This window comes from Anabrus simplex, chromosome 4 (genome assembly GCF_040414725.1).
Source record: "Anabrus simplex isolate iqAnaSimp1 chromosome 4, ASM4041472v1, whole genome shotgun sequence".
NCBI classification, from domain to species: Eukaryota; Metazoa; Arthropoda; class Insecta; order Orthoptera; family Tettigoniidae; genus Anabrus; species Anabrus simplex.
In genome coordinates this window covers 456897924-456910513 of record NC_090268.1, presented here as the reverse complement: position 1 = coordinate 456910513, position 12590 = coordinate 456897924, and positions in this window count along the sequence as shown.

Genomic DNA, 12590 nt, shown 5'->3' with positions numbered 1-12590 from the left:
GTTAGGGGTAGTAGAAGGATGTCACATTTTTGCGAAGTGGGGAATGGAGAATCGTGTCTGATGTAATGGAAGGGGTGCTCAAAATCGTGCTGTTCCTCCTCTTCTTCTGCCTCTTCCTCGGATGATTCAGTCTCTTCCTCAGGAGTTTCTTCTTGCGCCGTGGGGGTGGGTTGGTTTTCACGGAATTGGTGCTGGAGTTTGTTGCTGGTGAGAATGTCGGCTATTGCTTGATTATGGGTAGGGTGGTTGGTGAGTAGGATGAAGAATAGTGCATGTTTTTGGGTGCGGTGGATGAAGTGGGATTCTTCTCTGATGCTATGGATGAAGTGGGTGCAGGGTCGAAATTTTGAGGCGAACATTTTCCGGAAGGATGGTAGTTTATCGAGATTGGGGCAGGCTATTATAAAATAGTTGGTTTGATCATGCTTTAATTGGTGGTTGAAAGTAACGTTCAAGGGCTGGGCGAAATCGGAATATGGGCCCCAGCTACTCAGTCCACCAGGGTTATCCATATTCCTTACTGGTATTGTCAGTCTTGGCAGGTGGGTTGGGAAAAAGAAGCACTGGAACGGTCAAACTCCGTGGAGGACCAATCGCCTATTAGGGTGTACACAGCAGGTACCAGTCGTGCCAGGTGTATATTTGCCGGGTCGCACCGGGACAAGTCACGAGCAGGCAACCAAACTGTGCACTAGACAAAAGCTCTTTTTCTTTTTCAGGCTTCTTTAGTATGCCCGCACAAGGCAGGCGGTCTGTAATGGTCTGGAGGTAGCTGGGTGACTGATGGCGACCGCCATGCCATGCCATGCCATCCCCATGTTCGATGCATTGAGCCGTAGGCTCAATGCGAGAACTTTTTAGCCCGTCGACCGATACCGGTCTTGAGCGCTATGTCTTTAATATTTAATCCCATGGCTGTAAAATTGCTGGTGAATGGGGTTAGGGTGAGAATCTAGACAATCTTTGGCCAGAGTATGGCCGGGCGCGTGAGCGCTGTGTTACATAGTTATTTGTACAGTAGTGGTGCTAGGCACGTAGAAGAGAAAGTAAAATGCGCTAGGTGCGCGGAGAAGTTTACTTTACGAGTACCAGCGGTCTCTTGTGTTTGAGGCCGCGAGTATCGTAGGAGCCTAGATTGTGAATAAGAGGGTTACCACTTAGTGGGGCCTTCCTGTAGATTGTCTTGGCTAGGTTTATCATTCTCACCCTAACAGTGTCTATCTGACACAGGTCGTGGAGGTGGGTGATACGTGTATACCGATCGCAACCCGTAATAAGCCGCAGGGCCCGGTTCTGAACGGACTGCAGCCTACTCAGGTGGCAATCAGCGGCCACGCCCCATATAGGACAGGCATACTCGAGTAGCGGCCTAACCATCGTCGTGTACAGGAGGAGCCTGTTTTGTGGTGTGAGGCTGTTTTCAGCATAGATCAGAGGGAATAATTTTGATACCCTTGCATGGGCGTTGCCTGAAATGTTAGTTACATGCTGACGGTAGGTCAGTCCGCGGTCTAGGGTGACCCCCAGGTACTTGGCGCTGTCGGACCATCTGATTACCTCACCAAAGAAGTTCAGACCGCCCGCCAGTCTGCCGCGTCTCTTCGTGAAGAGCGTGGCCTGACATTTCCCTACATTAATTTTGATGCGCCACTTCTCGAGCCAGGGCTCGATAGTGGTCAGCGCTGTCTGAAGGTGGTGTTCGACTCTCGGGGCCTGCCATGAGACCGCGGACAGAGCTGTATCGTCAGCATATAAATATAGATTGACATTCTCAGGTTTTGGCATGTCGGAGGTATAGATTTTGAAAAGCACTGGGGAAATTACCCCACCCTGCGGTACTCCGGCTGTGATGGGGCGTGCTGTCGATAGCTCCTTGTTTACGGAGATTTGGAAGCTACGGTCGCTGAGGTAACTTGCGACTAATGCTGTGAGATACCCAGGGAAACCAAGGGTTCTTAGCTTATATACTAGTCCGTCATGCCAGACCTTGTCGAATGCCCTAGCGACGTCAAGAAAACAGACTCCTGTGTACCTGTTGTCGTTAAAGTTTTTCGTAATGTCCTCAGTCAGTCGTAGTAGTTGGTAAGTGGTGGAGTGGCCCTTCCTAAAGCCGAACTGCTCGTTCGGTTCTATATTGAGGTCGTCTATTACAGTCTGAAGGCGGGAGAGGAGAATAGCCTCAAACAGTTTGGAGATAACTGAGAGCAGGCTAATAGGTCTGTAGTTCTGTGGGAACGTCGGGTTAGCTGTTCCTTTTCTCAGCATTATAACATTAGCCACTTTCCAGCAGGCTGGGAAGTGAGCAAAGCGAAATATTGCGTTGAAAAGTTTAGTCAGAAAAGTAATGGCCTTCTTAGGGAGATTCTTAAGGAAGGTAGATGAAATCCCATCCAGGCCGGGGGTTTTCCTGTTTTTCAGGCGCTGGATGTGACGTACTACCTCTCTGGTAGAAACAAATTTGAAGTCCCTAGGAAGGTCATTATCGTCATGTTCGAGGAGGCTGTCCTCGACCTCATCTATAAAGTCTTCGTCTGCTGGCTCCTCATTCGGAGAACACGTAGATTCGAACGTGTCTGCGAATGCCTCTGCCTTGTCTTTGTCTGAGTGGGCCACTCCACGTTGTCCGTGCAGTGGGGGTATGCCTGTCCTTTCACCTGTAAATTTACGTGCCATACGATAAATGGAGCCATCCGTAGAGCTTAACTCGGCCAACCTCGACTGGAATGCAGCTCGGCGATGGTGTTCCATTAGTACTCTAATGTTTCGCCGGTGTCTATTCCATAAGATCTTCATATTGGGGTCCCTGGTGACGTGCCACAGCTTCCTAACTCTATTCTTGAGCTTCAGAAGCTGGAGTACTGCAGAGGGGAGCGGGCGCCGTAGCGGGGGTCTGGTCTTCGGTCCCACGGAGGAAGTTTCAGCTGCATTCCTAATAGCTGTGGCAATTAGTTCAGCTTGGACGTCTATGTCTTCCGAAGAGCGAATGCTGGGATTGCCTGTGATGTTCTCTGAGAGTGTGGTCCTGAAAAGCTGCCAGTCAATTTTCCTTCTATGTAGTGGGATGAGGGGGGGGTCGGAAAGGGGCGTGGCGTCTAGGGTGAGAAGGACGGGGCAATGATCGGAGTCTAGTGGGTCTTGGGTGTAGAGATTAGGGTACATATTGAGGTTACGGGAGATAGCGATGTCTATTGTGTCAGGACGTAGGCCGGAGTAATGGTAGTGGGTGGGTTTATCGGGTGGGTGGGAGAGTAACTGATGTCTATCCAAGTAGCTGGCAAGCTTCTTCCCACGGTCGTTGAAAACCCTGCTCTTCCATCTAGGATTCTTCGCATTGAAGTCCCCAGCTAGGATGATTCTAGGACGTCCATTATTTACTGAGTCGAGGTCGGCCGGGAAAAACTCTACATTGGGCGGTAGGTAACACGAGGCAACGGTTAGGGGTCCTTTACTGGTCTCAACCTCAACGAGGGTGGCTTCTAGGGTTCGAAGGTCGGCTGGAGTGGGTATGCGGGTATGAACTAAGGTGTTTTTAATGAAGATAGCTGTTCCCCCACCGTCGCGATCACCGGGGCGATCGTTACGGTAGAGAGAATAGTTTGGAAGGAAGATCCGGTTTACAGGTTTGAGTTTAGTTTCCCCGATGAGGATGAGATCTAAACACATCTCCTTGGCAATCTGACTTAATTCAGTCATTTTTCCAAGGATCGAGTCCGCATTCCAATAAAGGATCCTTAACTGCTGGGGTCTCGTGTTCAGTCTACGGGCCATTGCTGAACCATTGGAGGGCTGCACTCATTATGACTTCCATTTGTTCTGACTTGGAAGTCGCGGCTTTGAGTCGAAGAAGAGTGGAGTGTAGGAGGGAGAAGAGTGGCTTGATTGTGGGGTCAGACAGAAGTTTAAGGATATCTATGAAACCCCCCTCAGACGGGGAGGGGGAGGGGGTGGCGGTAGAGGTAGAGGGGAGGGAGGGGAATTCTGTGGCAGAGAATATTGCAGGGGAGGTAGCGGAGCTGGGTGCGGGGTTCGATCCCATGCTCTGTGAGTATGTGACGTCATCCCGTCTCCAGGCCTGTCGCTGAGGGTCAATAGGTGCCGCTTCACGTCTCTTATTGCCAGGAAGACGTTGGTAGCTTGATTCTATAATGCGGCGGTACACACTACAGCCTCTGAAGTTGGCTGTGTGCGACTCGCCGCAATTGGCGCAGGTCGGCCGCTGTTCCCTGTCGTCTTTCCTGGGGCATTCTCCTGCCCGGTGGTTCTGGCCACAGATCACACATCTGATTAGACAGTGGCAACCTGACGTGCCGTGACCGAACCGCTGACATCGGAAACACTGGACGGGGCCTTGGGTTCCCCGGAAACGTTCCATCTTAACTGCTATTCCTTGGATGTGCTTGATTTCAAACACGGAGTTCTCCTGGGCGTTGGTCCCGTCGTACGTGACGAGGAACAGCGGCATTTTCTGTTTGGTTCTGTACGATGTCAGTTGAACTACGGAAGATATCACGTAGCCTAGCTCTGTGAGTTCGGCCTTGATATCCTCTGTCACGTTGGTGGAGTGCAGCCCTCTAATAACTACCTTCCTGAAACGTTTCTCCAGGAGAGGACGAGTGTGGAACTCAGCTTGGTAATGTTTAACTAGTTCCGTCAGTAGCAGGTAGTCCTCTCTAGTGCGCGTGTCGACTCGCACCCCGTCGTGAAGAACTTTCATTCTATAATCGATCTCATTTTCTCGTAGAAGAGCGATGAGGTTATTCACGTCTTTCACATTCCTGATGTAGACAGGTGGAATATTGATGCGCCTAGGCTGAGGCTGGGCAGCAGCTGCCGTGGCAGGGGACGAGCCCCCGGGGGTGGCAGGAGTAGCTGAGGTTGAGGGTTGAGCGGTGGCGCTTGTCATTAAAGGGTTGGCAGTGGACTTGGGGGTGGTAGAGGTGGCAGAGATGGCGGAGGCGGGTTTGCGGACTTTCAGGTTAGTGTAGGAGGGAGTGTCTATTGAGGGGGAGTTAAACAGGGAAAATCTGTTCCTGGTAGTGATTGGAGCACGGTTGGACGTGAGCTTGATAGGGGTAGGAGGTGGGGAGCTCGTACCGTCGTTCTTTTTCTTCTTATTTTCCACTAGGATGAAGCCGACGTCTTCACTTGGTGGGTCAATAAGTGGATTCGGCGAGGCATCAGGGCTCTCGGGGCTGTCGCGTTCGGGGTTTGAGTTGACCGGCGAGGTGCGGCCGTTTTGCCGGAGCGATGACGTCATCGCTGCACTAGAGGGAGAAGGGGTCGCTGATGACCTGCTCACATTTGTCGTATGGCGAGTTGTGGCCCTCATTTCTGGCCCGTGCTTACCCTTAATTGAAACATTGACTTTCGGACCAACTTTGGTCATTTTGACTACAGTTTAATAGCAAACATAAAGGAGTGACTCCTGCCGAGGTCAGGAGGCGTGTAAGAAAGGTGTGGGGCGGAACCTCACGAATACCTGCGCAATATTACAGCCATATCCTAATTGCTAAAAATAGCAGTGGTTGTAGGGGGGGGTGTCAAACACGCCTGAGCGTGGACACAAGGAACCGCGCAGCGGCTTACCACTGTGAGACAAGGTTATGTTGACACCGTTAGGTTTCGGCGAGTCTCACAGTGGGACCGGCTAACGAACCCAGCTACGTTTGCAAGATATGTTGGCCGCTAGTCGACTAGAAAAATAATGGGGGGCCTAGGGCCGCCGCCTGGCGCTGAAGTGACACCTAACTACCAGCCAGGTGGCGGTAATCCCGCGGTGGACGTTAGGTATGCCACCTAGACCAGCGGAAGGCAGACCAAGTAGCCGTAAGACATGTTTTGCTCTTTTGGAGTTGCTCTTTTTCTGAATTAGGCTACTGGGCTGCTGTGCTGGTTAGGCGGGACAACCCGACAATTTGAGTTTGCCCGCACAGTGGCAGGCAGGCTGGCAGCTGGTTCTGGTGTCGTTGGCGACTGGTGTGGATATGCAGGACCGCAGAATGGTGGTTACAGGACGGTATCCAGAAGATCGGACCGCCCTGTAAATTCCAAGATGGCGGCCGTTGCCGGTCGACCCTCGGAGTAGCTGGCGGCGAGCGAGCCGGGACTCGTGCTGGCAGGCAGTCCGGTGAAGCGCTCCAAGCGGCCGTGGATGAATCAATGGCTGTGAATGGCTCCGTCAGTCGAGTGTCGAGAATCAGTGAATGGCTGTAGTTCAGAGCTAGAATCCTGATGGCGACCGCAGGACGACTCGTTGGAGTATATCCGAAAAGTCGGACCGCGCTGGGAACGGCTGTGGACGACAAGATGGCGGCCGTTGCCGGGCGAACCTTGATGCAGCTGGCGGTCGGTGACTGGAGGGCGAGCCGGGCTCGCTTAGCAGGAAAGCTCGGTGGAGCGCTCCAAGCGGCGGGGAGCAGTACTTTGCTACCGAAGGCGAGAGTGGCAAGCGGGAGACGGCAAGGCGCTGTCAGTTGTCAGGGTACTCGCTCGGTGGCTGGGCTCTCTGGCGATGTTGACTGCTCAGAGCATAGGCTTGGAGAGCTCAGTTGTGTTCGTGTGTGTTCGCGCGCCCTGGTCATCCGTATGTTCCACCTATCTCCGAAGAGATAGATGGTTTGTAACGTGCCGATACCGGTGCGCTATTCCGCGCTCCTCTGTCGGACTGTTGTGTGTGTTGGTTGTCAGTTGTGTGAATTCGTGTGTTGATTTAGCAGTTTGCTGATTTTTAAAGTTTGTGTACTCGTGGTCACCCATCCAGTGGGTGACCACGCCCGATGTTGCTTTGACAGTTTGTGTGTATTGTGTACTGTATTGTATTTTATTGTGGAGGTGGGCATTGGTAGTGTGTATGTGTGTGTGTGTGGGGTCGTGTGTGTGTGTGTGTTTGCCCAAGGGTTCGCTACATTCCGTGTCAGGTTGACACAGCCTTACGTGTGTGTCGGCTGTGGTAGCTCTGGAGTGTCCAGGAGCTAGCCACGCCCTGTTGCGTTTGGGGCCATACCATGTTGAATACACCGGTTCTCGTCCGATCACCGCAGTTAAGCAACATTGGGCGTGGTCAGTACTTGGATGGGTGTGTTCGCGCGCCAGACTGATATTCGAGACCATGTGACCCCCCGAAGGGGGGTCACGTGGTTTTTGTTTGGATCTTTTTGGGACCGCCGACCTTCTCATGTCCTTTGTCCCATGCCTACAGGGGGGTGATTTTGCTTGGTGCAACTTGGTTGTCTTGTTTTAATTTTATTTGCTCATTATTGAGCATGTTTCAACAGTTATATTTTGTATATTAGTTTGTTGGACATGTATAGTCCAGCTGATCTTTACTTTAACTAATTGACTTAACTAACTATTGTATTTACGGGTTTAATACTAGTTTTTGCTATTTACATTTATATTTACATTATGTACATTTCTTACTAGTGATCTACAGAGGATCTTGTCTCATAAGTTTGACCTTGTCACACACATACGTGCGTCCGTTTCGATTTAGTGTAATAGCAATGTCTTTGGGTGTTTGATTTTATAGTAAACCTGCTCGTCCATATCGTGGATTTCCTGGATGAGTGGGTTATTTATTCCTGCCTGCTTGGCGTAGAACTGTTTAGCTGCCTTTTGGATTTCTTCCTTGAGTGTGGGTGTGCTTAACATTTGTCTAATAGTCCCGTTACTGATATGATATGGGACATCAGCTATCATCCTTAGTAGTTTATTTTGCTGTGTTTGTAGTTTTTCCAGGTATGTGTCCCGCACTGTTCCCCAGGCAGGGGCAGCATACATTGTCACGCTCCTGATGAGTGTTTTATATAACAAGAGTTTATTTGTCCTGTTTAATTTGGATTTACGGGACAGCAGACAGTATAGAGGTTGAGCTGCCTGCTTTGTTTTAGTTATGACTGATTCTACTTGGCTCTTGAAGGTCAGTTTTTTGTCCAGTAAGACGCCAAGATACTTTCCTTCAAGTGACCAAGGAATTTCAGTTCCGCTGAGCTGAATGTTAACTGTTTGTTTATGGTCATATCGTAGCGTATGTAGCACGGCTACCGTCTTGCTAGCGTTTAGTTTGATTCGCCATGTTTCCATCCAGTCATGGACTTTGTTAAGTGCTTCTTGCACTTTAGCCACTGCGATTTCTACTTTAAAGGAATCTGCCGTAATTAATGTGTCATCTGCATAAAGTGCAATTTCCGTTCCTTCCGTGTGTGGAATATCGGCTGTAAATAGGACATAGAGCAGGGGGCCTAAGATACTGCCCTGCGGCACGCCTGCCCTGATGTCCTTATGCATCGAATTTTTCCCGTTTAGGGAGACGTAGAATTTCCTGCTAGTGAGGTAATCCGCTAGGAGCCTCCAGTAGGTGTCATCTAGGTTAAGCCTTCGTAGTTTCAAGAGTAGTCCAGCAATCCATACCCTGTCGAAGGCTTCAGCTACGTCGAGGTATACCACTGGCCTGGCTCTCCTATGGTTTAATGATTTAGTGATAATGTTTATTATTCTGATTAGTTGCTGCACCGTCGAATGTTCTGCTCTAAATCCAAACTGTTCATTTGGGATGGCCTTCCTGATACTTTCGGTTTCTAGTAGCCTGAGTTGTATGAGTTTTTCGAATAGCTTGGCTAATGCATCCAACAGGCTAATGGGTCGATAGTTGTTCGGATTGCTGTGATCCTTGTTTGGTTTAGCAAGCGTGATGACTTTCGCTAGTTTCCACTTAGCTGGGAAATAGCCTATTTGTAATGCTGCATTGTATATATCTACTAAATGCTGTAGCGCTGTTATAGGAAGCTCCTTTAGCGCCCTGTTTGCGATCTGGTCAGGGCCAGGGGCTTTCTGATTTTTCAGTTTATTAATGATTTTGCTGATTTCTGTAATCGTGGTGAGTCGAGGCGTTCCATGAAGGTTTTTGTTATAATGTAGCTTCATATCGTTTTCCACTTGTTGGTCATACTCGACTTTTTGTGGATGTGAGGGGTTAGGTTGGAACCTGTGTTCTAGAGTGTCTGCTAGCAGTTCCGCTTTTTCTTGGTCTGTTTGTGCGACCTGGTTATTTTTCTTAAGTATTGGGATGTTTTGACTACTTCTTTTTAGGGCTCTCGTCATTTCCCATATACTTTTGTCCTGGGTCTGTAGTGCTTTTATTTTTTCTTCCCAAGTCTTGTTGTTATGGGCTCTGATTTCTTCTGTACAGCGCTTAGCGAGCCTGTTATATTCTGTTTTGTCAACTTGTAGGCGGTACGTCTGCCATCTTTTTCTCACTTGCCGTTTGAGTTTTAATAGGTCCTTGATCTGGTCCGGTATGTCCGTAGAAGGGCGTGCTTCAGGAGGCAGTCTAGCATGTTTAGCTGCCGACACTATACTTGCAGTTAAATTTTCTATGGCTTTGTCTATTTCATCAGCCGTGTTAGGCTTAGTCGGGGGGTTGCTATAGTACTCCTCCATGATGTCCCTGTACTTTTTCCAATCCACACATCTCCAATTAATGGCCTGCACATGGGGTTTGGTTGTCGTTTCTCCTATGGTGAGAAGTACCGGGTTGTGGTCAGAGTCTGTGGCTACCACAGTATCTATTTCGACCGAGCAGCTGATATCTTTACATATGGCAATGTCAAGTACATCAGGCTGGTGGTTGTCATTTGCTGGTATATGTGTCGGTTCTGTGGGTCCAATGGCATAGACGTTATTATTATTTACATAGTCTAGAAGTACTCTGCCTGCCGGGTTTTCAACTCTTGAATTCCAGGTCCCGTGTTTGCTATTTAAGTCCCCAGCTAGTATTATTGGTGTTCTATAGCTGAGTAGCAGGTCCAGGTCACCTGTTTTGAGAGGCTTTTTTGGTGACTTGTATACTGATATTAAGGTCAGCGGTCCATTATGCGTGAAGACTCTTACTGCTGTGGCCTCGAGAAATTCAAGTGCCGGTATGGCCATTTGTTCGTGTTTAATGTGCTTTTTGATTATGATTGCTGTTCCTCCCTTCTCACCTTGGCGGTCAGTTCTGTAGACCACGTACCCTGGAATCCGGAGCTTGTGGTGTGGTTTTAAAAAGGTTTCCTGGAGAAGAACAATATCTATATTGTATTCCTGTAGTAGATAGTTCAGTTCTAATAGTTTAGGCCCTAGGCCTTGTGCATTCCAGACAAAGCAACGTGTACTGCGGGGTACATGTAATTTATTCAGTTTGTTGTTGGCCATGGTCAATCATGATGTATTCAAGTGCTACTTGGAGCGCTGTCTGTCCTGCCTTGGGGTATAATATATTAAAGAGCATATTATTAATTTGCGCTGCAATGCCTGATGAGTGCAATTTTTCTGATAGAAGGTGAAACTGCTCATGCGTTGGCAGGTTGCTTAACTGACGAGCGGCTTCAGTCCTGTCTTCTGCCAGGGTGATATTTCTGCGGGCAGGTATTAGGGCCTGCGTGGAATGTGGCCTTTTCACTGTCACTCTGGTGTCGTTTTGAGTAACAGCTACTGGGTCTACCACATTTTCTACTGACTGGGGGAGCGGGGGGAAGTCAGTCCTGCTGTTTATGTTAATGGCAGGTTGCGTGGCCTCCTTTTTCTTCTGCTCCCTTTGTTTTGCTTTGGCTTTGGCCGTCTTAAGGGTTTCGCATCCTCTGTAGTTGGCTGTATGCGTACCACCGCAGTTACAGCATTTGAAGTCTTTCCAGGTGTTGATGGGACACTCCTCAGTTGCGTGTCGGCCAGGGCATTTGACGCATCTGGGCGCCAGGTGGCAATTCTTTTGTGTATGGCCCGGCCTTTGGCACCTTTTGCATTGTGGTGGCCCGGCCGGCCTCCTGTAGCGTTCTACAGTAATGAAATGGCCTAGGATATTCGTTTCGTTGTGTACGTTCTTGCCTGCTGCAGTATTGTCAAGTGTTACTACATACAGTGGTATTGGCCGTCTCACCCTCTCTGGTGGCTCCTCAGGATTTGCACTTTCTACTGGGTAGGGCTTGGCCAATTGAATGACAGCTCTAACTGGGTAGCCCTTTCCCCTTAGTGCTTCTTGTAGTTCTTCAGTTGGCGTGTCAATAGGTAGTTTTCTTATAACTACCTGTATGGTTTTAGGTGGGTCCGTGCTATACGTGTAATATTCAACACCTTCTTCTTTGCTGAGCAGTTCTATGAGGTTCTTATAGTCCCTCATCGTATTTAAAAAATATTTAATTGCTCCCTTAGTTAGCGTGCGAGCTGTGTATTTGTCTTTTACGTGTTTCTGCAGGAATTCTCGCCTCTCAGATGACTTGAGCGGGTCCTTCTGGATTGTTATTGGTGGGGGTCGCACCCTCGTCTCAGGATTGGTCGCAGCGTCCCTCTCCTCAGTCAGTACTCGGTACTGGTTTGTAGTAGGTACCTGTGCACTCGGCTGGGAGGTGGGTGCCTTGGCAGTGTGCCTTTTCCCGACAGGAATAAATCCTTCGTCATCTTCTTGTTTCTTTGTCTTCTTTTCGTTTTGTTTTTCCCTAGATGGCGGGGTGAAATTTTCTGCCGTTCTCTTTGGAGTTTGAGATTTTGCTGTAGTGGGGGTTCCCTCGACTTCCTTACGGTACTGCTTGTTGGCAAGTCTTGGGTCCTTCGGATAGGCCTTGTTGATGAGTTCCTCGGCTGATGTCCTTCCTTGTGGAGTGATAATGCTGGCTGCTGAGGTGTAATTCTTCGTAGGTAGTTTCTGCTCGGGTAGTTTTGTACCCGTGTCCTTCCTCTTCGGCAATTTTTCTTCCAGATTTTTCTTTTTCAGAAAAGACGTTTTGCTACTACCCTGGGTAGGGTTGTGAGTGCCTGAACCTTCCCCGTCTGAAGCTACTCGATCCACCCCAGAACGGTTGGATTCAGGCATGGTGCGTGTGTGAGTGCCGTTACTTGACATGGCGGCAGTGTTTACTTGTGTGTGTGTGCCCAGGGGTGTGTCAGACATGTATGCCCTACCTACCTAGCTGCACCAAGCTATACAAGCCAAGGGCCCGAAGGCCGGCCGATGGGGTAGGGGGGGGGTAGGTCAAACGCCCGTAGGCGGACCTCCGTACGAGGTTTGGGGTCCCAGCACACAGGTACCGTTGCTTTAGGCGTACGTTTTTAAAGTGGTGCCTCCCACGGCAGAAAGCAAGCGAGTAGCCTGGGTGAGGGTTGGTCCGATGGACGGCGGACCGGCAGGACAAATTTGCTCTCCAAATTTTTCCAGGTGACACACCGAGAAACAGTGTACCGACCCAGGAGTAGAGTGTTGGCCCCTACCAGGAGCCAGTGCTTCCTCTCCGCTGGTGAGTAGTCCGCGCTCCCCGTGAGCGCTCCCAAGATGTCGCCGGGACCGTACTGTGCCCAGGCTAGGCTAGCCAGTGCGAGCGCAGTGAGCGATGTTCCGTTTAGATGCCTGGCCGTGCCAGGGCGATGAGTCAGAGCTGCTGTGCTTCCTCGCTCTCCCTTCTCCTCTCTCCAAGCGTGCTGCTCCGTAGACTGCCGACGAGTGATGTGTGAGTGTGTTGAGTGTTGAGTGAGTTGAGTGAGTGTTCGTGTTCGCGCGCTCCCCTGGTTATCTGAGTGTATCAGGCTACTCGGACCGCGCAGGAAACAGCAGTGGCTGGCTGTCG